The following is a 24,637-nucleotide window of genomic DNA, read 5'->3' as shown; positions in this document are numbered from 1 at the left end:
ATGACCTGAGCTGAAATCAAGAGTCAGATGCTTAACTGACTGAGCCACCTAGGTGCCCCTATTCTTTTGTTTATAATTCTTTCATTAATACTGTTGTCAAAATTCCTAGTCTTTCTAATTCCAATTTGTGTTATTCTTCAATATTTTTTATCAGTTTCTTAATGTATTTGAATTTATTTTGAAACAGTGAATTATAGCTTTAATCTTCTTTATGTGCATGTCATTCTGGCATGCATTCACTGTCTACAGGGAGGTTAATATGCTCTTTTCTCTATATATCTTATAATTTATTTGCATAAAAATCGTTAATCTGTCACTTAGTTTCACCTTTCTTTTATCTTTGTGTAGAATTTGAGCTCAACAGTTTTGTATTATTTATCTTTATGGAAAATTATCTTTCCTGACCTTTTAGAATAAGGTGAGATTCAGGGATGTTCTAATTTTACAGAACTCTTTTTCTTTTGTTTTTGGTATAACGTTGAAAAATGTGGTTGCTACTTTCTGAGATTTCCTGGCTATGTTTTTCTTCTCATTTTGATCAACACTTTCCTCTTGCCTCATTTCTGTTTGTTCCGTTTTCTTCATTTTTTATTCCACTACCAGCAATTTCTTCTCAGTAGGAGCTTGTCTTAGAAAGAAGTCATGGGGGCGCCTGGGTGGCTCAGTTGGTTAAGTGACTGCCTTCAGCTCAGGTCATGATCCTGGAGTCCCAGGATCGAGTCCCACATCGGACTCCCTGCTCAGCGGGGGGTCTGCTTCTCCCTCTGACCCTCTTCCCTCTCTTGCTATCTGTCTCTCATTCTCTCTCTCTCAAATAAATATAAAATCTTAAAAAAAAAAAAAAGAAAGAAAGAAGTCGTGGTAGGTCAGTAACTAGGATTTATAGGAGCTAGACTGCTCCAGTCTGGTCAGTCTATACTGTGGGCCCTCCTCAAGTACTGAGAGGGGGAAACTCCCAGTTTCTGCTGCTAGTCTCAAATGGCTCATTGTGCTTTCCAGTGCATGTGTGTTGGCTCTTTTGGGGCTCTCCTGTTCTCAAGTCCTTTAAGTCCCACTTTCTTGCCTCTTTCCACACAGATACCATTGTCATACAGCTCTTATAACAATAGGCGGCTTGTACCTTCCTGTTTGTATTTGTTACTTTCAGGAATACCTTGTCAGCTAGTTTTGTCATAAATGTTGTCCATGAATTTTTCTTTTGCTATTTCTTTTTTTCTTGGATTTTATTTTATTTTTTAGCTTTATTGAGACATAATTGACAAATAAAATTAAAAGCTATTTAAAGTATACATCACAATGATTTGATATATGTATATATTATGAAAGGATTGCTCCCATCTAGTTATGTAATATATCCATCATCTCACTTTTTTTTGTGAGAATATTTATGTTATGCTCTCCTAGCAAATTTCACTTATATAATACAGTGTTATCAACAACTATAGTCATAATATTATAAATTAGATCCTCAGGCTTTATTTATGTTATAGCTAAAAGTTAATAACCTTTTACCAATTTCTTCCTATTTACCCCACCCCTGCCCTTGGTAACCACTTTCATACTCTGTTTCTGTGAGTTTGACTCTTTTTTAGATTCCACATATCTGCGAAACCATGCAGTATTTGTCTTTCTCTGCCTGACTTATTTCACTTAGACAGTATCTTCAAGGCCCATCTGTGTCATCACAAACAGAAGAATTTCCTTCTTCAGCCTCATGAGGCTGAATAATACTCCATTATACTATATATTATATATATCCATTTTCTTTATTCATTCATTGGTGGACCCTTAGGTTGTTTTCATATCTTAGCTACTGCGAATAATGGTCCTGTGAACATTGGAGTGCAGATTTCTCTTTCAGATCCTAATTTCACTCCTTTGGATATATTCCCAAAAGGGATTGCTGGATCATATGGTAGTTCAATTTTTTAAAAAATATTTTATTTATTTTATTTGACAGAGAGAGAGACAGCGAGAGAGGGAACACAAGCAGGGGGAGTGGGAGAGGGAGAAGCAGGCTTCCCGCTGAGCAGGGAGCCCGATGCAGGGCTCGATCCCAGGACCCTGGGATCATGACCTGAGCCGAAGGCAGACACTTAATGACTGAGCCACCCATGCGCCCCGGTAGTTCAATTTTTAATTTTTTAGGAACCTCCATGCTATTTTCTATAGTGGTTGTATCAATTTACATTCTCACCAATAGTACACAAAGGTTAGCTTTTCTCCGTATCTTTGCCAGAGCTTGTTCTCTCTTGTCTTTTTGATGATAGCCACTTTAACATGTGCGAGGTAACATCTCATTGTGGTTTTGATTTACATTTCCCTCATAAGTAGTGATGTCGAGCACATTTTCATGTACCTGTTGGTCATTTGTGTGTCTTTGGAAAAATGTCTATTTAGGTCTTCTGTCCATCTTTAAATCCATTTTTTTTGGCCATGAATATGTGAATTCTTTATTCATTTTCAATATTAACTCCTTATCAGATAGATGATTTGCAAATATTTTTTTCCATTATGTAGGTTGCGTTTTTATTTTGTTGATGGTATACTTTGCTTTGCAGAAGCGATTTCATTTGGTGTAGTCCCATCTATTTATTTTTTACTTTTGTTGCCTTTCCTTTTGGTGTCAAATCCAAAAAATCACTGCCATGATGGATGTCAAGAAATTTACTGACTATATATTTTTTTTCTAGGAGTTTTGTTGTTTGAGGTTTTAAATATAAGTCTTTAATCCATTTTGAGTTGATTTTTATTCATGAAGATAAGGGGTCCAGTTTCATTGTTTTGTGTGTAGCTGTCCAGTTTTCCCACCACTATTGAAGAGACTATCCCTTCCTTATTGTGTATTCTTCACTCCTTTGTCATAAATTAATTGACCATATATACTGCTTTTTCTCCTTTTTTTTTTTTTCTTTTTGTGTGTGTGGGTATTCACAGTGTTTAAAAATAATGCTGTCACCTCTGCCATTTCCCTCAAATCCTGCAGAGCAATTTTTGGAAAACATAAATCTAAATATGACACTTACATACTTCAAAAATAATGATTTTATATACTCTTACTATCCTTAGATGAAATCTGTGTTTCTTTTCATAGCTTAGAAGAGTGGTTCTCCAACTCTGCTCTGTATTGGAATTACCTAGAATGCTTTTAACAGTCCTGACACCCAGGGGTGCCTGGGTGGCTCAGTTGGTTAAGCGGGTAACTTTGGCACAGGTCATGGTCTCAGGGTCCTGGGATCGAGCCCCACATGATGTTGGGCTCCCTGCTCAGTGGGGAGTCTGATTGTCCCTCTGCCACTCCCCCCACTAATGCTCTCTCTCTCTTTCTCTCTCTCAAATAAATAAAAAAGATCTTAAAAAAAAATCCTGTTGCCCAGATTGTACCCAAGACCAATTAAGTTAGAAGCCATGAGGGTGGGATCAAGTGTCTGCATTTTTTAAAGCTCCCCAGGTGATTCCAGTGTTTGAGAGCCATTGAGTAGGAGGCCTTTTACAATCTGATCTAGCTCTTTTGCATTTCTCTAAGTCTCCATGTTGATATTCACTGGTAAGCCCACAAATAATCCATGTATCAGTCATATCAAACTACTTATAGTGTTAAAATTCATTGCTTCTCTTGTCTCTTTATTTATCCTATTCTCTTTGCCTAGAATTACTCCTTCTACCTAAAATGGCTATTCACCTGATCACCACCACATAGCTTGTAGGTAAAAGATCTAAGGGTTATTACAGGTATATGGTCTTAACATAAGGCAAGAAAAATAGCTGATTCACTGTTAATTTAGCTTTTCGTGCCTCATACTGAGCCCCTTGTTGAACCCTAATTGCGTGAAAATATGAACCAGTTCTTGCATAGAAGTGAGCCTTCAGCTGTCTCTGGTTATCTCCATGAATTCCTAGAGACTAAGTTTTTGTCTTTGGAAAGTTTATTGAGAGGGATGAGTTGCTGACCAGGACCCCTATTGGATGTTTGCTTCTCCGCGTGATGATTTATATTCATAATACCGAGGCTGCAGTTGGAAATTAGACCTGCCACTTTAAAATATGGTTGGTCTGGCTCTGATATTGTGAGGAGTGGATTCTTATCAGCAGTTGTATTAAAACAGCATCAGAGACAAGAGCAAGCATATTTTTTAAATGACAGTTCTAAGAGGACTTCCTGTTTTAGATTAAATCATGATTCTGAAAGGCTAAGCCCTGGATTAAAGCTTTTGATTTGTCTCCATATTCTCTTAATCAAATCTCCTTTTCTTAATGCTTCCACCCTTAGGAAAAATGAGAAACCACTTTTTCCTTGTGGATTTTATTGTATCACATTAAGTCCTGGCAGACACCAAACAACTTATCTTGGTTTAAAATAAGATAAACTTTTGGTACAGCCAGTGAACTACCATGAAGTTTTTAAAAATAATGTCATAGATTCTTACAGTTGTAGACAGATGATGATATAAAGTCTGGAAGGATTCATACCAAAATAGTAAAAATGGTTACCTCTTTGTGGTAGAATCACAGGTCGTTTTAACTTTTTACAGTGTTCTTATCTACTTTTTTTCCAATTTTCTTACAGTGAATATGTATATGGACATATACATTTAAAAAAGATAAGTGTAGTTTGAGAGTTTTCCACTAAGATAGTAGAGGTTGCCTTTTAAAAGGCTCTACTGAAGGATTTGTAGAATCTATTACTCTTTGTATATTTTTTATCTGAATAGCAGAAACTAAAGAGTCTCTCAGAGCAACCTAACCTGCCTCCATTTACTCCTCAATTCTGTAGAGGTCTCCAGTTATGATTTCCAATTAAAGGAGAGGGAGGTTTTTTATTTTTTTCAGCATGGTAGTCAATTTATCAAAATCGTCTGTGTACCTGGGGTAGATGGCACAGGAGGATGCAGAAAAGGCCAACTGGTGATTCTGTGTCTGTTTTTGTGTGGTATAGATCAGGTCATCCCATTAGGCTCAGCTTTGACTGTGCTGGTTCTGCCCCACCAAGAGATAATGGCTAGGAGGGAGACATTAATTACATGTTAGAAAGGACAAACCAGTGCACTAACAAGGGACTGAAACACAGATCTCACTTTTTTTTGGAGCTCTATTAAAATCAAACTTTAATCATGAATTGTGAAATAGAACACAGGCAGTTAGGGGCTGCTAAAATATTAACACATCTATTGAAACAGAAACCCAGGCACTTTATTATCCTCATGACTAGCTCTGGGATTTCATAATTAAGTCTTTCAGTTTGATTTATTTAGACTCTAAGCAAATTTTCAAAGTGAGTTTGAGGGGCTTTGTACTTGGAACATGAATGCATTGCATTTCCCGAGGCAATTTTGAACTGGGGTTTCATCACTTCATCGCCCTGGCTCTGAAGCAGGTATTCTGAGAAACTTCACTTGAGCATCCTTACTCATTAACTGTGAGAAGGGCCTCAAACATCTCCCTTGGCAGTGTGAATATTCAGGAGAGAGGGAGAGAGGGAAAGATGTTAGATTTAGGAGTGAAACTGTATTAATCGCAGCATGTTAATTTCTCTTGGTCTGTTCTCTTTGGTGCTACAAATGGACACTTCTCTCCTATTTTCTTAACTAATCCTTTAGCTGGTTCTGAATATTTTCCCATTGGCCAGAGCCATTAGAAAGATGCACCCCTTCCATATTTAGAAACATTATTTCTTTTACCCTGCAAGAAGTACTTTGGTATTGAGGAGCATTGGACCTAGCATAATCCTGAGATTTAACATGTGAATTCTCAGATAATCTGAGTTTGAACATACTATGTAAAATTTAACCCATCTCAAGAAACAGGATAGGTGAATCAAGGAAGAGAATGAAATCTAAATACAGTACAGACTTAAAGATGTCAGTTTATACAGTGACACAAAAGAAACTGTTCTACGCAGAGAAAGGGAGGAAGGGAATGATCACATGGAAGATGTGCCTAATTATTTGTTAATATAATATAAGAGAGAAACAGAGAGAGACAGAGAGAGGTGCAAGGGTGGAGAGAGGGAAAGAGAGAGAGGAAGGAAGGGGAGGGGAGGGGAGGAAAGGGGCAGAAAGGGGAGATGGGGAGAGGGAGCATTGCTATAGGAATGTACAGTATCCAGTTTGTAAAAGATGGGGTTTACTTTAGGATATCCACTTTGAGCATTTGAAAATCACTAGTTAACCTTGGTCATTTGCCAAATCAGCTGCCAAAATTGGAGCACAATGAAACACCACAGCCTTTCCACATTGTGATGATAGAAACAGCATAATGGTTGAGTTCAGCACCAGCATAAACAACCAGCATGTTTGACTTCCTAGTCTGCTCACCTTTCCCCTCACCATCAAAAAGGATGTGAAATATTTCCCATTCTAGTTTTCCTCTCACCTTGATGTTGAAAAGAAACTGTTTCACCCTGAGTTGTCAGTCTCTCCTGACCACTTCATGATGTCTTTATGGTCTGTGTAGATTTTCACAGGAAGTTTTTGAAAACAAAATGCCTTAAGAGAACTGATGATAGGGTTTAGTGTTGGAAGCCCCCAGTCTGAGTCCACACTAATTGTGGAACCCTGGAAAAGGTCCTTAGTTAATAGGAATCACAATTTATTAATTTGGCAAATGGAAGGAAGTATCATTTATTTCACAGGATGAAGAGTAAAAAAATGTGATGATAGCTATATAAAATCCACTAATAAAATTCTTGAGCATTGAGTAATTGTTGTTTGGGTTATTACTTTTATCATGGTAGAATTCTTGACTAGCCAGTGAAAGAAGTATTTTTGGCAGAAGAAGAGGGATGCTGCCATCAAAATTCTAATATCATATCCTGTAGTACTATCTACTCTGCTGGTTCTCACCTGCCCTCAATCTGGGACTGAGATTTTAAACTATACCAACCCTTTACAAGAATTAATTTCTCTAAGGTCTCAGAGGTGGCCACCTTTGACTCCAGAGGAACCTCCTGGAAAAGCTATCAGTGTAATATTGAGCCCAACCAAACTCAGTAAATTTAGCAGATGGGGATGAGACATGTATTGGGATCAAGGAGGATTGACCTCTCAGATTTCTTTCAGTGACAAAATTGACACACCATTGTTCCAACTAGTGTTCTGGCCATGCTGGAGAAATCAAAAGTGAATCAATAGACCCCAAGCCACATACACACATATGTCAACTCTGTACTTATCTTAAATCTTTATGCTATGCATTATTTTGCTATGTAACTTAGGATTCAGGAAGTTCCCCATGCAAACAATTTTCAGCTTTTATATTTCAGTTAAAAAATATCTTAAAAAAAAAAACAAACCTGAAGTTAAAGGGGCACTTGGTGGCATAGTCGGTTAGGTGTCCAACTCTTGATTTCAGTCATGATCTCTGGATTGTGATATCAAGCCCTGCATTGGGCTCTGTGCTTAGTGCAAAGTCTGCTTGAGACTCTTTCTCCCTCTCCCTCTGCTCCTCCCTGCCACGCACTGTCTCTCTCTCTCAAATAAATAAATCTTTAAAAAATAAAATTGAATTTAAAGAAAATTACCCATATCTTTCATAAAATTAAAGCATTCATAGAACCAGAAATACCCATATCAAGTTTTTATTTTTTTTTGTTTTTGTAACATGGACACAGAGTAAATCAACTTTGTGGTTTATAGGAAACTCGTTATTATTAATACAACTCTATCATCTGCCCCGATAATATCCAGGAAATGTTGGTTCTTCTTTCAGCCAACTTTTTAAAAAGATTAAGGAGTTTTTAAGGCCTATTGTGAATGGGCCAAGTATCAACAATTATATAAATATCAAATCTGGAAAATATTTTCTCATAGAAGCAATGTTAAAGTTTGTGGCTGGGGTCTTAATTGGTATCAAAAGCTTTTTAAAAATCATTACAGTTTCTATGGGAAGTCGTGGGCTTCCATATGTAAAGATCCCTCATTGATAACTCAATTTTGAGAAGGAGGCTCCTTCTGTCTTTCTCTCTATGCCACCCTAGGTGCATGGGTTGTCTTTTCCCCTTCACCAGGGGTTTGTTTGCACGAGTCGGGGATATGTCTTTTTTCTGGGTTAGACCACATTTTGATTCCTTTTAAGAAAGCATTACACCTGGGCTTCATAGTCTTGACGGAGAGATGCCTCTCAACTCAATATGTACTTTTTTCCTCTCCTACTTGCTCTGTCACTTTGTTCCTCTCCAGTCATTCCCTCCCCCTACACACGCATGTGCATACACACACACACACACACACACAGACTGAGCTGAGCAATGACATGAAGGTAGTACACACACAGACGAGACTCATTAGGGGCATATTACAGTGCAATTTGAGTATCAAACTTCTTCTGCCTATTTTTCATTCAGTTGAGGAAGGTAAATTGCCATGGTCTCAGGCTTACTATTCACTTTCCTTAATGCATGATTCAATGATTTCGTTTAACTGGGGAATGTATTTTTGAGTGATACATTTTTAGTTGGGTAGATCTAGGCTTTTGAATTCATGTTGGCAACACTGTCTTTGAGAGTACACCACATCTCTTTTTTCTTGGCGGATGTAAAAACAAACAAGAAAATCAACCTCTTGCAGTGACTGTAAAGATGAATATTTGAAAAGATTGACTCTTTAAAATTGTCTTTCCCTCAACATTCTCTTACACCTTATGCTATACAAACTGTTTTTATTCATAAGTGGTCTCTAAAGATCTGAGAGTAGGAGAGTACAGAAATTTTCTGAATAAAATGCACATAACTGTAGATGAAAAGAAGTTTAAGCTTCCAGTGACGTAGTTGACAAAGCAAGTGAGGCTATGCTCACATGAAGTACAAACTTGTAATGAAAAGGTGATGATTGCTGGACTATATGTATTTAAATATAATAAAATGTAATTAATCTGTGGTCACATAGTCTCATTAATGAAAAGGTGTTTCATTTATTTGCTCACTCAAGTGACCAGGGTGGGGTGGCTCTTATATGCCAAATATTTTGCTTTTCTATGGACATAGAAGATGAATGAGCATGGCCCCTGCTGGTGCAGGCCCTTGAGTTTGATGTAGGATCCACTCACAGAGTACAACACAGTGTTGTAAGTGCAAGAGAGATGTGCCCTGGTGAAAGGTGGGGGGACAGAATAGAGGTCAGTAACTTGACTTCTAGGGCCACTGGGGTTGGTATGATAGAAATCAGAAGACTTTCTGAGAGGTACACCTAAGCTGACTGTTCACAGATGAATTATCCAGGCAGCGGGACAATCTGAGTCATCAATGGGGCAAGAAAGCTAATGTACAAACACTAAGGAGTAAATATGGGCAGTAGAAGGAGACTAGGGAGAGACTCAAATACCAGGTCAAGAATTTCCTCTGTCCTGCTAAGGAGAATAATCCAGTGCCAGTGAGACCAACCTGAAGACTGACAATGAGAATGATGGTAATACCGAAGTTACAAATTCTACCTCAAATTTATATGCTGTGATATTATAATTTTGTAAAATATATTCATGAATATTCTCATTTGATAGAACCTAGCAAGGTGTAAGTGGGGCAATAATACTGTCAAAATTAGGAGTGAGAAAAATATAGGGATTTTAGGAATTTGGCCAAGGTTACATAACTCATTGGTACCAGATCAGGGCCTGGGGCACGAGTCTCATAGGGTAACTAGCGTAGCATGCCACCTGGCCGTGTAACAGAGGCACCTTTACTCAAGGCCTTCACTATATCCTGAAATGAGGCCAGCCATCTTCTGACCGTGGGGCTGTTCAGTAGAGTAGGACTGGGTCAAGGGTCAGCCCCATTGATGGGTAAAGAAAACCCATATTGTACATATAATTCATTCTCTTCACATGAGAGAAACAAGTTAAGGAATGATATGTAATAATTAGTAATAATAGACTGGTAGTTATTAATTACTTATAGTTAGTAATAATATATATTACTAATATATTATCTGTAATAATAATAATAACTGGTAACAACAATGACAAATACGTTTAGTTCAGGGGCCGAACACCAAGCAAAGCACTTTGCGTTTACTTCTCAACCCCGTGAGGCAGGTACTGCTATGGCTCCCGTTTTACAGGTGAGCAAACTGAGGTTTGGCACTTGCACAAGTCACACAAGTGGTAAGCAGAAGTGTGATTCGTACCGGGATTTGTCTGACGTCACAGCCCAAGCTCTTCACCGCCATGTGAAACTGCCGCTTGATTTATACAGCACCTATACTGTACCATATGTGAATTGTTGGTATTTAATAAACCATATGGAGACTTCTTCCTCTGTTCCAAGAATTCTGCTGCAGAAGCTGTTATTCTGTAGATAAAGGAACCCTGTCCTAGAATGTTTACTAACTACTACTTGGTCCTGCTGTTAAAAAAAAAAGAAAAAAGAAAGACACCAAATGTCTTAGACCCTAATGCGATTTGGTTTACTGTTTCCTTACTAATCCAGCTTCATGGGCTGGGATGTAATGGAAATCTATTAGGAACCCTGTTTCTTGAATAAAAATGCACAAACCAAAGGAATAATATAAAGCTGAACATGTTGGAATCTGTTAATTTTCATTGTTGTTTGAACTTCGGGTTTGGCTCCTGTTTCTGATAACCCAAAGGATACGGGGCTGTCTTCTTGCATTTCAATGTGTTTGCAGCTATTCGCTCTCTGCCTGTGGTAGGGAACGCACAATCAGGTACTCAGATGTGATAGGATGATGGAAATGAGAAAGTGAAGATGGCACATGGGAAGGAAGTAATTAACCAGAATGCATATTTATCATAGTCTGTCATTGTTTACAAACAATATAATGATTCCTGATTGTAGAATTAAACTCCAGGCTCCCAGTTTGTGAAGTCAATCAAATAACCCCAGCAGGTGCAGATCAGCTGAAGGACTAACCAAGGAAGTCTTCTGATGTACAGGATAGGGCTAGAGACAGTGAGAACATCTTCTGTCAAAAACAGATTGCTTGTGGAAGATTTCAATAATCTATGTATTGGGATGTCTTCACCATTGACACAACCATGGCATAATGGGGAAGAACTGAATTTATAAACAGAAAACTTCTCTGCTCTTATACCCAGCTCAGACAAATCCTTCGCTTTGCTGAGCCTTGCTTTCCTCATCTGTAAAGTGGGAATAAGGAAATGTATTTCATAGAGTACCTGCTCTCCACCTCTACTCCTAGAAGTCACCATTATCTTTTGCCTGGTGAGATAGCCTCCTAACTGGTTTCCCTACCTCCGTTCTTGCTCACCAATAATCTATCCTCTAGAGAGGAGCAAGAGTAAGACAAATTAAAGTCATGTAATTCCTCTGTTAAAACCATCCGTCTTGGGGCACCTGGGTAGCTCATTTGGTTAAGCTTCTGCCTTTGACTCAGGTCATGATCCTGAGTCCTGGGATCGAGCCCCGAGTTGGGCTTTCTGCTCAGTGGGAAGCCTGCTTCTCTCTCTCCCTCTGCCCCTGCTCATGGGTTCTCTCTCTCGCTCACTCTCTCTCTCTCAAATAAATAAATAAAATCTTTAAAAACAAAACAAAAGCCCATCCTTCTTAATGCCCTGATATAAAACCCTCTTTTTTTAAAATTTTTATTGTTATGTTAATCACCATACATTACATCATTAGTTTTTGATGTAGTGTTCCATGATTCATTGTAAAACCCTAACTCTTGATTATAGCCTTTGCAGTCCTACTAGATTTGGCCCCTGTCTGTCTCTCTAACCTCATTTTCTACACTTCCTCCCCTCTCACCACATTCAAGCCATGCAGACTTTCTTCCTGTTCTCTGCATCTTATTCCTACCTCAGGACCTTTGCATTTGAAGTTCCTCTTGCCAGATGACTTCTACATGATCTTCACAGACTGGCTTCTTTTGGACATTGGGTCTCTGCTTAAATGTTACCTTTTCTGGAGATGCCAACTGACCACTCCATCTATTGATTACAACCCTCTCACCCCAACTCTCTACATCATATTATCCTGTCTTAGTTTTGTTGCAGCCCTCAACGCTATCTGAAATTTTATTTCTTTTACTTGATTAGTATTTATCTTTCTTATCAGAATGTAAATCCCTGTGGCTAGGTCTGAGCCCATTGCCTAGACAGTGTCTAGTAGAGAGCCATCAAATATTAGTTGAGTGCTGATTGAATAAGTGTAAGGATCAAATGAGGTATAGTGAATGAAAATGGTTCTATAATTTATTAAGTATTGAACAAATAGTAGGTTTCATAATTTCTTATCTCCTGCTAAGTCATGACCCTTCTCAAATCTTTGTCAAAGTGGAATGAGCATAATTTTCAGCCAGAAATTCTCTTTCAAATGGGAACTTACTTTCCAGGGACTTATAGTTTAATGAAAGACAAGAATAACACAAGAGTAAAATTGAATGTCTTATAAAAAATGTAAAATATCTTATATTCATATTGCTGAGGTCTCTTTTCTGTTTTACACCATGCTACTTTGTACAACTGTACGGATAAAAGCATGTCACATAGAAGTGTTGAAACAAAGACATCTTTATGGAATTAGAGGAGAAGCTTGGGAAAAATGGAATTTGAAATAGTGTTTGTGAGGAGAGAGATCAGTCTTTATCAATTTGGATCTTCTAGAGGCCCATAAGAATTCCCAGATTTAACTCATTACCTTTATCCTCCCCCCAACTCCCAACCTTATCCTCATCCTGACATCTTTCCATGTTCCTGTTGGCCTTTTGTGTATCTTCTTTGGAAGAATGTCTGTTCACTTCCTCTGCCCATTTTTTAATCAGATTTTTTTTTTTGTTATTGAGTTATAGGAGTTCTTTATATATTTTGGATATTAACCGTTTATCAGATACTTAGTTTGCAGATACTTTCTCCCATTCCATAGGTTGCCTTTTCATTTTGCTGAATGTTTCTTTTGCTGTGCAGAAGCTTCTTAGTTTGATGTTGTCCCACTTACTGATTTTTGCTTTTGCTGTTTGTGCTTTTGGTGTCATATTCAAAAAATCATTACCAAGACCAGTTGTCAAAGAGATTTTCCCCTATGTTTTCTTCTCAGAGTTTTATAGTTTCAGGGTTTATGTTTAAGTCTTTAATCCATTCTGAGTTAAGGCAATCCCTATCAAAATTCCAATGGCATTTTGCACAAAAATAGAAAAATCCAGGGTGCCAGGCTGGCTCAGTCGGTGGAACATGCCAACTCTTGATCTTGGGGTTTTAAGGTCAACCCCCATGTTGGGCATAGCATTTCCTTAAAAACATAAATTAATTAAAATTAAAAAAAGAAAAATCCTAAAGTTTATATAAAGCCACAAAAGATCCTGAATAGACAAAGCAATCCTGAGAAAGAAGAACAAGCTTTCTGATCTCAAACTATGTTTACAAAGCAATAGAAATCAAAACAGTATGGTATTGGCATAAAAATAGACTCCTAGTTCAATAGAACAGAATCAAGAGCCCAGAAATAAATCCTCACATATATATGGTCAACTAACATTTGACAAGGGAGCCAAGAATACTCCATGAGGAAAGTAGTTTCTTCAATAAATGGTACTAAGAAAACTGGATAACCACATGCATAAAAATGAAGTTGGACTCTTATACCACTCTTTTGGTTCTCTCTCTCTCTCTTTTTTTTTTTTTTTTTTTTTAAGATTTATTTATATGGGCACCTGGGTGGCTCAGTCAGTTAAGCATCTGCCTTTGGCTCAGGTCATGATCTTGAGGTCCTGGGATCGAGTCCCCCTTTGGGCTTCCTGCTCATCCAGGAGTCCTTCTCCCTCTCCCGTTGCCCCTCCCCCTTGCTCATCCTCACTCTCTCATGCTCTTTCTCTCTCTCTTTCTCTCTCTCTCATTTATTTGAGAAGGCAGAGAGATAGGGAAACTTAAGCAGACTTGGCGCTGAGTGCAGAGCCCCATGTGGGGCTCAATCTCAGGACCCTGAGCTCACAACCTAAGCCAAAGCCAAGAGTCAGAGGCTTAACTAACTGTGCCACCCAGGCACCCCTCTTTGGGATTTCTTTTTTAAAAGTTCTTTCCCAGGGGTACCTGGGTGGCTCAGTCATTAAGCGTCTGCCTTCAGCTCAGGTCATGATCCCAGGGTCCTGGGATCGAGCCCTGCCTCGGGCTCCCTGCTCGGCAGGAAGCCTGCTTCCCTGTCTCCCACTCCCCCTGCTTGTGTTCCCTCTCTCGCTGTTTCTCTCTGTCAAATAAATAAAATCTTAAAAATAAATAAATAAATAAAAAATAAATAAAATAAAAAGTTCTTTCCCAGCCGTTTTCCAAATGTAAATAATTAAGAATGTCATTAGTGATCTAATCATCAATTAAGAGAAGGGAATATATTTAATAACCAGAGACCAATAAATGTAGAATTCAGATCTCTTTCAGTCTAACTTCCCTATGATTACCAGAGAGAGAATTGTTGTCCATCCCTTGCTGTCTGAAAGTCGTTAGTGCCAATTTATGTTGGTAGCACTCCTTTGCTTTCATTTATATTGGATATACCTGTCAAACCACTTCAAAGACTGTTTTAAGTGAATTAACCATGGAGGTAATGTGGGCTCCATGATTTTTTTTTTTTTTTTTTGTGGGCTCTGTGATTGAGGGATATTTCTCCCCATCAGAGAAGAGTGAGTTGGGCAATTTTATGAGATTGTACATTTGTATGTAGTTACTATGACTTAAGAAAAACAGGAAGGGGCACCTGGGTGGCTCAGTCAGTTGAGCTGGGCTCTTAATTTTGGCTTAGGTCATGATCTCAGGGTCCTGAGTCCCAGGTTGGGTTCCCCATTCAGCAGGGAGTCTGTTTGATATTCTTTCTCCATCTCCCTCTGCCCCTCCCCCTGCTCACGTGCTCTCTTTCTCTCTTTCACACTCTCTCTAATAAATAAATAAAATCTTTTAAAAAACCAGGAAAATCAAATATAAAGGTGTGACAGTGAACTCTCTTCACTGTTTTACCCTCTTTCAGGAATTCTTACTGCCCTTAGAGTCACTGCAGGTCACATATGGCAATTCTTGCCCCAGACCTTTGGGGAGGAAAACTTATCTACTAATGTATTTGTTCTTCAGTGATGTTTTCCTAAATATTATCAATCTCTGCAAATGGGATCAATGCTTTGGTAAACAATCCATAATGAGACTAGAAAGTAGAGATCTGGGTTAAGTAATAGGAAGACGAAAAAAGCAGAAGAAATAAGAAATTACCTGTCAAGTTACCATTATTGAAATTACGTTTTAAATATTTCACAACTGTAACGGCTATCAACATTGCCAATTTGGGTATCAAAGTAATCAGTTATCTTTAAAAAAAAACATTATTCGATGGGCATTGAATATATGCTAGGCACTGTAGGCATGCTCTGGACAAATAGCATTTAATTCTCATCCTCCTACCAGGGAAGTATTGTTGTTTCTAACATTTTTAGATGAGGAAACTGCAAGTCACCAGCAGAGTTGTGCCCCATTCCGGTGTCTTTGATTTTAAAGCCCAAGTTCTGAACCACAGGGTTTTAATTATTGCCTGACTTGTTATGGAAATTCCAAGCCTGCATCTCTACTTGTCTCTTAAAGACTTGAGGTTAGTTGTTTACCAGCTATGTCCCTCAGCTTAAAATGTGAGTAACAGTAGAGCCTACTCCATAGGGGTGTTTTAAATCTCAAATGAGATTCTGCAAGGAAGGCACAGAACGACACTTGGAATGCAGTAAACACTCAATTTAACTTCGTTTCTTATCATTACATGATTATTAATAGAGGCTGCGGCCGTGTGGTTAAAGTCTTTGGGTAGAGCTGCCCTTGTCCCATTTTGAAATCCTAATGAAAAGAACAGTATAGTCATGAGCCAGTGACCAATTAACAGAGATAACATGTTCAGACAGAGCTGCTAAATTGTTTAAATCTTCTTATTCTGTTATCTGAAGATAGCCTGATGAAGATGAAGTGTTTTTTCCATTTTATGAAAGGTGATAAGGCAACTCCATTTTCTTCATTTTCCTTTCACTTGGCTTCTTTTGGAACTTACTGTGAATGGAAGGGCTGTTTTTGCCCAACAAGCTCCTTGCAGAGAGGCAGTGTTTCACGGGAGCTTCCGAGTATAGCAATGGAACAAGTCTTGGAGTCCAGATCTCCCAAAAATCAAATCCTACTTTCACCTTTTACTAGCTTTGTGATTCATGGGCAAATTAGTCAAATTTTGTGAAATTCAATTTCCTTATCATAACGTAGGAATACTGTTTACCTTAGAATGGAGGTTCTCAACTGGAGGTGATTTTGCTGCCCTGCCCAGAGGACATTTGGCAATACCCAGAGAGGTTTTTAGTTGTCTTGACTGAGGAAGGGAGTAGAGGTTAGTGATAGAGGCCAGGGATGGCCTGCGGATACACATCCTACAATGCACAGGACAGCCCCCAGGGCAAAAGAATTATTCAGCCCAAATGTCAATAATGGGAAGCCCTGCCTTAGAGTGTTGTTAGAATAACATGTTTGTAAAGCACTTAGTATTGCACATGACATGTGGTACATTCTCATTTTTCATTAATGCCATTTGTGAATTTCTAGGCTACCTCTGTCAAATCCAAGCACTGTGATAAACTAATTCACACTGAGGTGTCAGACTAGTTCTTATGCTGTGGGTACATGCACTTTAAAATAAGGCCTCTGAGATGTTGACTCTGAGTAAATCTCTCAGATGGAATGTGAGTCTTCCTGAAAGCTAGGGAAGTGTGGTGCTCCTGAGCCTCCTATTCAGGAGGTAGGAGTTAGGTGGGGTAATTCTTTACCTCTCTTCACTGGTTGTGCTGATTCAGTGAGATGGTGCAGGCCAAGCGTCAGGCCCTGAGTGTGGCTTAGAGTTAGGTGCAAACATAGGTCAGCGTTATCATCAGGTAGAGGTACCACTCCTGCTCCCTCCTTCTTTGTCTCTGTCTCTCTGTCTCTCTCTCTCTCACCATTTCTCTCTCTCTTTACCATTTCTCTCTCTGTCTCTCACCGTTAGGCATGTGATCATATGGCAGGAATCTGCCTTCTCCAGACTCTTCTGTCTTGTGCTTATCTTAACTATACTCAACAATGGACTCTTCCTGTGAGTTTCCCTGCCCCAGATGAAAGAGTGTCCAGCTATGAAACCTCTCCAGTTGGGGGTGATTTTTGCCCATAGAGCTCCACACTTTGCTTGCTGTGTCTCTGGCAAGGTCCCAGATAGGGCTTCAGGCTTGGAGTTAGGCTCTGACACTTACTGTTAGGCTCCTTTCGTTCTCCTCATTATAAAAAAAGGGTGCTTAGAGGCCTCTGGGGTCCTTTCTGGGTCTCATGCCCTGAGGTTCTGCATGGGCCTGCCCTCAGTGAGCTCTGCACCATCATCCAGGTGGTCCTTCTCATGGCTGGCTGTGCTTCTCATCGTCCAAAGTTTTCTGGTCAACCTAACTCCCTTTAAAGTAGTTTATGACTTATAAATGTTTTTAAGACACTTTCATGTTATCTGTGATTCTCATAAATTCACAGAGTTTTCTAGCCTGTAAACAACTTCTCTGGGTTAATTTGGCCATTTTTTTTTTTTTTTTTTATTCTACCAGGAGGCACAGTAGAAGTTTAGGTTTGCATTTGCCAATAAACCATAGGTTGTTGTGTTTTCATTTTTCCCCTTTTGAGGAGATATCGCATATTGGTTGGTTGTTTAAAATTCATTAAGCAGTATTAGTAACTGTTGTATCTTAATTAACTGACAAAGGGCTTTTTTCCTGTACGAATTGAGTGCATACTTCAACTACTGCTGACGGGTACCAGGGCAGCTGTGGTAGCGCTGACGTGTGGTGGAGGGAGGTGGCGTGTCCACACATCAGGAAGAGTACCCGTGACACTTCCTCCTTTGTTTCACCGCTTTCAGGTCTTTCCAGTCGGCTTGGGCAACAGAACTAAGATTTCTTATATAAGTATAATGGTAACAGTCCTACGGATTTTCAAGTTGTTCAGTTAGCTGATTACTTCTACAAGTGACTGAAGTGCTGGAATCACTTTCATGTCTTTAAGTCAACACTTTCACCCTTTGGGCCTATTAGAATTTTTAATATCTCTGGTAGAAAACTCTCATGGTATTGAATATTGTCCCCCCAAAAGAGCAGAGGCTTTGTATTAAAAGATCTGAATTGGAATTCTCAGTTTGTCACTTGTCCACTCTGTAACTGGATTGGGTAATTAACCACTTTGACCTACAATCTCCTCTTCCATAAAAAGGAAAGAAAAACATCCACCTCATATAATATTGTGAAGATTATATATAGTGCTGAGCACAATAATCAGCACAAAGGGGGCCCTCAATAAATTACATCTGTTATTATTATGCTAAGTTTCTGGTTTTGGAGGTACAGCTGTTATCTACTGCCAGAATGACTGTGTACAGCAGGTGGTGGGAGAGCCTGCGTATGTCTCCTGAGAGTGTTTGTCAACTTTGTTGGAACTAGTATAGAGAAGGGGCACCATTCCCTAAAAGAAACTGGTTACTTATAAAATAGTTTAGCCATGGAAGAGTACTTGCCCCTAAGAACTGGCCAACATTAGTGCTAGAGTTACACAAGTGCTCAGAGGATGACAAAGGTAAATTAGACAGACATTCAGTGTTTATATGAATGTGATGTGTGTTCAAGACTCTTACCATATTTAAGACAAAACTAACTCACACTAGATTAAGCAAAGAGAATTTCTGGCTTATGAAATTATAAGCCTAGGAATGGGGCCAACTTGAGACAACACAGACACAGCAAGTAGGGTTCTATCTCTTGACTATGCTGTTTTGCCTGTCTTGCTTGGCTTCTTTGTGCATGAATGTCCTCTTGCCAACCTGTAGGGAAGATGGCCAGTGAACTCACATCCGCCTAGCTTGGCAACATCCCATATCATAGAATATATATTACCCATAAGCTCCAGTGGGACAGTTTCAGTGAAGACTCTGATTCACACAACTTGGGTCCCATGGTTGGGACATGGGAAGTTCAGATATGGGTCAGATGTCCTCCCCTTGTGGCTAGGCATGGCAGCTTGGATGATGGTCCCTTCAGGACCACATGGAGTTAGGAAGAGGTAGTCCCAAAAGGGAGAAAAAGGTGTTCTACTGGAAAAGGGGACAAACCACCCCTATAATAATGACATATACATTTCATTCTAAGAGACAAAAGACCCTTAGATGTTGATTGAGAGGAGTTATAGGGGGAGTTGCCCTATGAGGAGTTATAGGGGGAGTTGTTGAGCTAGGAGGATATGACTGAGCATCACCAAATTGGAAAACAATATGAATACAGAGACCATGATCGAATGGTTCAGAAAGTTAATTTTTACTGAAGTTGTGTAATGCCTTTAAGGATTTTTCTGTATCAATAAATAATTGAATGATGATCAATTAAAAAATTATATATGTGTGTATACACACAAGCGCATACTTACATTGATTCAATTCTGGATATGCCTGGGGATCCTGCTGTTACCTCTGCTGGTCAGAACATTGTTGTCACTTGCCTAGTGGTATGCTTAAATATTTTCCATTTTAACTACCTTTGCATGTCAGATTTTTCATTCCTTTGTGTGTGTGTGGAAGGTTTACTGTCTCTTTCACACACCCTAAACCAAAATTTATTTTCTGTACCATCATCCATTTCCTCTTCCATTCATTTGTCATGCATCTACTATGATGTGCCCTGAAACCCTGGTCTGTATGTGGCCTGGAGTGTGCCAGAAGGGAACAAACACGGGCCTTATAGTCAGGTGTGGGGAAACAGACGTTGAACAGATAAACGTAGAAACACCTCCATAATTACACACGGTGGTGGTGCAGAAGACGTGGGCCGGAGGTTGGGATTGGCTTCAGTTGGGGTGGGGGATAGAGGTGAGGCTGCTCTGAGAAAGTGATGTCTAAGCTGAGCATTGGAGGATAAAAAAGAACTAAACAGGTGAAAATCAGAAACAGAAGTGTTTGCGGCAGAGGGAAAGCAAATACAAAACCAAGGTATAAGAAAAGGCAACAGGGCAGGAACTGAACTCAGTGATAGCTTTCTGTTGTTTCCACTTCCCGACTCCTGTGTTTGAGCACATGTTCTAGCAGGTCAAGAACTGTCTTTCTTTTCTTTCCCATCCCTGGCAGTGTCAGCATGCTCTTATTAAGCTGTTGTCATCTCAGCCCCACACCCACCTCTTGATTCTGCCTTGTGATGCTGGGACTGGGATTCAGCTAGCCACACTTTGCACTTGCCCAGCGAGCTTCCCCTTGGGTTCTGTGTTGTCTTAGGGGTTGCGAGAGGAAGGCTGTAGGACGGGAGCAGAAGAGGGATTCCTTGTCAGCTCGCCGCTCGTCAGCATCATCAGCTTTTATTTGTTTATTTTATTAGCAGAAGCATTGGTCCCAGTTTCCGATCTTGCTTTGTTCTGTACCATGCAGAGTCAGGCCCTTCGGAGATACCAGGACCAGCAGGCAACATGCCCTTCTCGGATGCCTGGGTGCCACCTCCACAGGGTGGCTCTTGCAAGCTTCCAGGTTCTGATAACCCCGTCTTCGATTTGTCTCCCCAGCCCTAGATGTGGTAGCTGCCTCCTACAGTCACTATAGTTGTCACTTCAGTGTTCTCTTTTTGCATCTCTTTCACCCCTCCGGTACCTGTTTTACCAATTCCTTATATTAAATTCTCCCTATGAAGATTACAGGTGTAATGTCTGTTTTCTTGACTAGCCCTGACTGATGCATGAATGATTTAACTGTCTGCTCTTACCCAAATTTGCCTCCTCTTAATGAGGAGTCCCAGCTGGGCCCATCCAAGGCCAAATGTCCATGAGTGGAAAAGGAAGCAAGAAAGGATGATTATCAAGCTGGAAAATGTATTTTCTCAGAAGCTTGCACAGCCTCCCTATTCCCAATCTCTACTATGAAATATCTTCTCCAAGGTTAGCAGAATTATAAAAACATCAATTTGGCCATTATTGACTTTTCAACTGGGATACCAAGAAAGTCTTTCAGCAGCCTCAATAAATTAGATCTGGCCACCTAGCTCCCAGACTGGCAGGCTCCTACATCATTGACAGAGAAGATAGGGGAAAGCAGTTTTCCCAGCTGTTGCTGTAAATGATGTGCATTGTGTTCACAACCATTAGCAGGTGGAGAATTTGAAGTGTGGGTAGATTGCAGAGCTGCCTCTTTTAAAAATGCATAAGCACTTTGTGAGTTTGCTAAGTCATGTTTCACTCAGCTCGGTTTGAATTTTTCATAGGGGAGAAGTATTCTGTAGTCTTTCCTCTTTTATTCCTTCTTATCAGTAAGGACTTCTGCAGTTGGGGCTATAGCGAAAGGGGCCACGTACAATCATACAGCTTGCCTGATTGGTCCTCAATTTTTCAAAGTTGTAAAATGTTGGAAGATTTGAGCTTTAAGGACTTAGGGCGATTGAGGGTCCTGCTCCTCCCCTCTTTAATCCAAAATACAGATTACTCCTGGCTCTGGGTTTAAATTATTTTACGTGTCTTCAAGCAAATTCTTATTTCAGAAGACTCATCCATTTGTGAAATTGTAAGCACTGTACAGTAAAGGAAACTTCTTTCCAAAACTATCCCCTGATCACATACTATGTGGCAGACACTGCACTTGCTTGTGGTTACTCTCCACTCCCACAGAAAATCCAGACGTTACTAAATGTCATTATACATTTTCTTGATGAGTCCAGTGTCAGCATCAGTGTTCTTCCTCACATGATGTTCCAGCCAGACCTGACAACTGGTTGTAGAGCATATTGGGGGAAACATACCGAATCCTATCCAACAAGCTCCTCCTTTGTGTTGTTCATGTAGGTTAGTGCCTGGCTTTTAGCAGAGCAAATAGGTATGAATGAATGGAACACTTACTGGGTGCTTCAAACCATGAAACACCTTTACCTTAATTGTCTCGTTTCATTTTTCTAAAACCTCCGTGAGGGAGATACTATTATTAGCATTATTTTTTAGATGAGAAAATTAAGGCTCAGAGAGGTGAAGTAATTTATCCAAACTGATAAATTGTGAGGCCGGATTCTGGAGTCCACAATCTGTGCTGCTACATTATGATCTTGATACAATTCAACACATGTGTTTGGCTCATTGGTTCATTCAGCAGTTATCAAACCTGTGTTATGTGCCAGGCACCAAAAATAATATAATATCCAACAAATTAAGCAATGGTTTATTTAAAAATAAAGTAGAGCTATTGTGCTTTTTGACCACTAGCCTGTTAATAAACCCCTCAAAAGACAGTAGATTTTTTTGCCTTTTTAATATCAATAAATCAGACTTTTCTTGGGATGAAATGGTTTTCTTCCTATATCTGGCTAATCAGTCGTAACCTATCTTCTCTTCAAATGGAGAGAATTATTCCAGCCTGTATTGAAACCTCAGCCGATTGGGAGCAAAAGCATATTATAATTTGAAGTACCAAGGTATTTATGAGATCATAATTTGCTATAATTGGGGGGATTCTAGAATACCTTGAGTTACAGAATTGACCCTTCACAGCTCCTTCCACATGTGCCAGGACTGGTGAGCACATGTCAGTGGGGCTGCAAGGGCAAACGGGTCCACTGTCCACACACGTTACGTATCAGCTGTGGTTTAAAACCTCAGCTCTGGTTAAGTTCTTGGGAAGGGGGTAATGAGACAGATAGTGTTTCCCAAAAAGAAACAGAGTGGTTACCTTCTCACATTTGACTGTTTTTAAATTTCACGATGACTCTTCACACAGGACCTCCAGCTGCATTCATACCATCTTTTCCTTGATTTCAAACTAGTATATGGACTTCAGAAGCCTTCTTTTGAATTGTCTTGCTGAAAATGTTAAAACATTCAAATGTTCTCATAAAATATTGAAACGTGGTAGTATAACAGGCTCCACTAAAATTAAGTTGTTCAATTTCCCTTTAATAGTGATAGCTCCTAGAGTAAGTAGAAAGTAATATTTCTATTTGCCTGGAAGCTGGAGGATCCCAGCTGACATTTAAATCCATGATCATCCTAGCAGTTCAGGGAAGATAGCTATACCCGCTCTGGGTTCTTGGCTTGGACATGCGGTGGAGGGCTGTGTGCAGTTTTCCACATAAACATGTAGGGCTCCCTCCCATGATGGTGTTTGTGTTGTTAAATTGCCTTTTAGAAAAACCTTACATTTCCCTCCAAGTCCACTGCATGAAATGACTTTACTGTGGGGAAGGTAACTCTTGGGAAGAAAAACACAGACTTGCATTTCTACTGGTTCAGCAGGGTTTGTAGCCAAAATAGTTCATCATCTTGTTTTAAGATAATGGGCAGGCATATCTCAGCACATGTTTCTTCTTCTCCTTTGTGTCTGTCTCCTCTTCCCTCTCCTTTTTTTTTTTAAGGCTTAGGTCAGTTTCTGAACTTTTCTCATAAAGGATCAAACTAGATCAGGTCTGGGTTGCTATGATTACCTTGTTTTGACCCAACACGTCGGAGCCATTTCTCCATCGAGTCCTATTAGCCTAGGGATGGCTGGGTTTGGGGAGGTAGAGGCAAATTCTGCCTTCGGAAGGAGAAAAATGATACCCTCAGAATCTGGGCTGGCAGACAAAACATTTCCTATTGCTGATATTTTCAGTCAGCAGCTGGTACACGTTGAGCAGTTTCCCTGTTGCGTGGAAGATATTTATTGGTAATAGCCTGGGATAAGTAGGACATTATTGCTCTGGTGATTCCTTTTGGCTAATTGGATTGTTTCATTTCATTTAATGGGTATATAAATACAATGATTACTCAGTCACATTTTAAAAAGTGGTTTGAAAGAGTGGGTATACTTTAGAGATAATTTTGGAGTTGCAATTTACAAGGGACTTTTTTTTACTCCCTCTGGAAAATATATAAGTTTCCATAAATATTTAAATCATTTAGGTATGTAGATGACAGGCCTTTTACAAGAAGACAGGACATAACTTTCCTATTAGTTTCCATTCTAGGTTTCCTCTACTTTGACCATATTAGAGGTGGCAGTAAAGTGGGATCTTATTATAATGTGATTCATTATTTATGAGAGTAAGATATAGCACAAATCAAAACTGGGTCTCCTTTTAAACATATAAAGATACTACATTATCCTTGTCCTCAATATTAGCATCATAAAGGGGATTCATTTCCTTTATTTTTTATGGCTTAAGTGCAATGAACTATATGAAAGAGCCTAGGATATAATGTATGATGAGTAAATAGTATCAAGTTCATGACCTAAGAAGACTGAATGTTCAGAGGATAGAAGGCTGGGAGAAGTGACTTATGTTTAGGAACTTGCTTTGTGCCATAATTGTGGATTTTCTAGTTCAGGGAGCCACCAACTGTGTATCTGAAAAATGGGTGTGTCTCCCAATAGCTGAATGCAGTGCTGTGAATCAAAACTGAGGGGAATAGGGAGAGAGGAGCTCACACTGGCTTAAATATAATATAGTGGATCAGGTAACTTAAAAGTCCACTGACAGTACCAGCTTCAGGTGTGGCTGAATCCAGGTACTTAAAAGTTACTAGGAGGATAGAGCCTTTTATTGAGTTTCTACACCGAACTCCGAGCTACTTGCTGGAATTACAACAATGGGCACTTTCACTGTGCCCACTTCAGGGAGTTTGTGGTGAGTAGCTGAGATGAATAATGTAAAAAAGAATGAGAACAAAATGTGATTTGTGCAATATT

General features: G+C 39.4%; 1 protein-coding gene across 1 annotated transcript in view; it reads left to right on the top strand.

The window, feature by feature from the left end:
- Positions 1-24,637, top strand: part of KCTD16 (potassium channel tetramerization domain containing 16) — a 256,798-nt gene that overhangs the window by 222,225 nt on the left and 9,936 nt on the right. The gene's annotated exons all lie outside the window — the stretch shown is intronic.

The sequence above is a fragment of the Phoca vitulina genome, unplaced genomic scaffold (genome assembly GCF_004348235.1).
Source record: "Phoca vitulina isolate PV1807 unplaced genomic scaffold, GSC_HSeal_1.0 scaffold6, whole genome shotgun sequence".
Classification (NCBI taxonomy): domain Eukaryota; kingdom Metazoa; phylum Chordata; class Mammalia; order Carnivora; family Phocidae; genus Phoca; species Phoca vitulina.
This window is presented reverse-complemented; position numbering and strand designations above follow the sequence as displayed.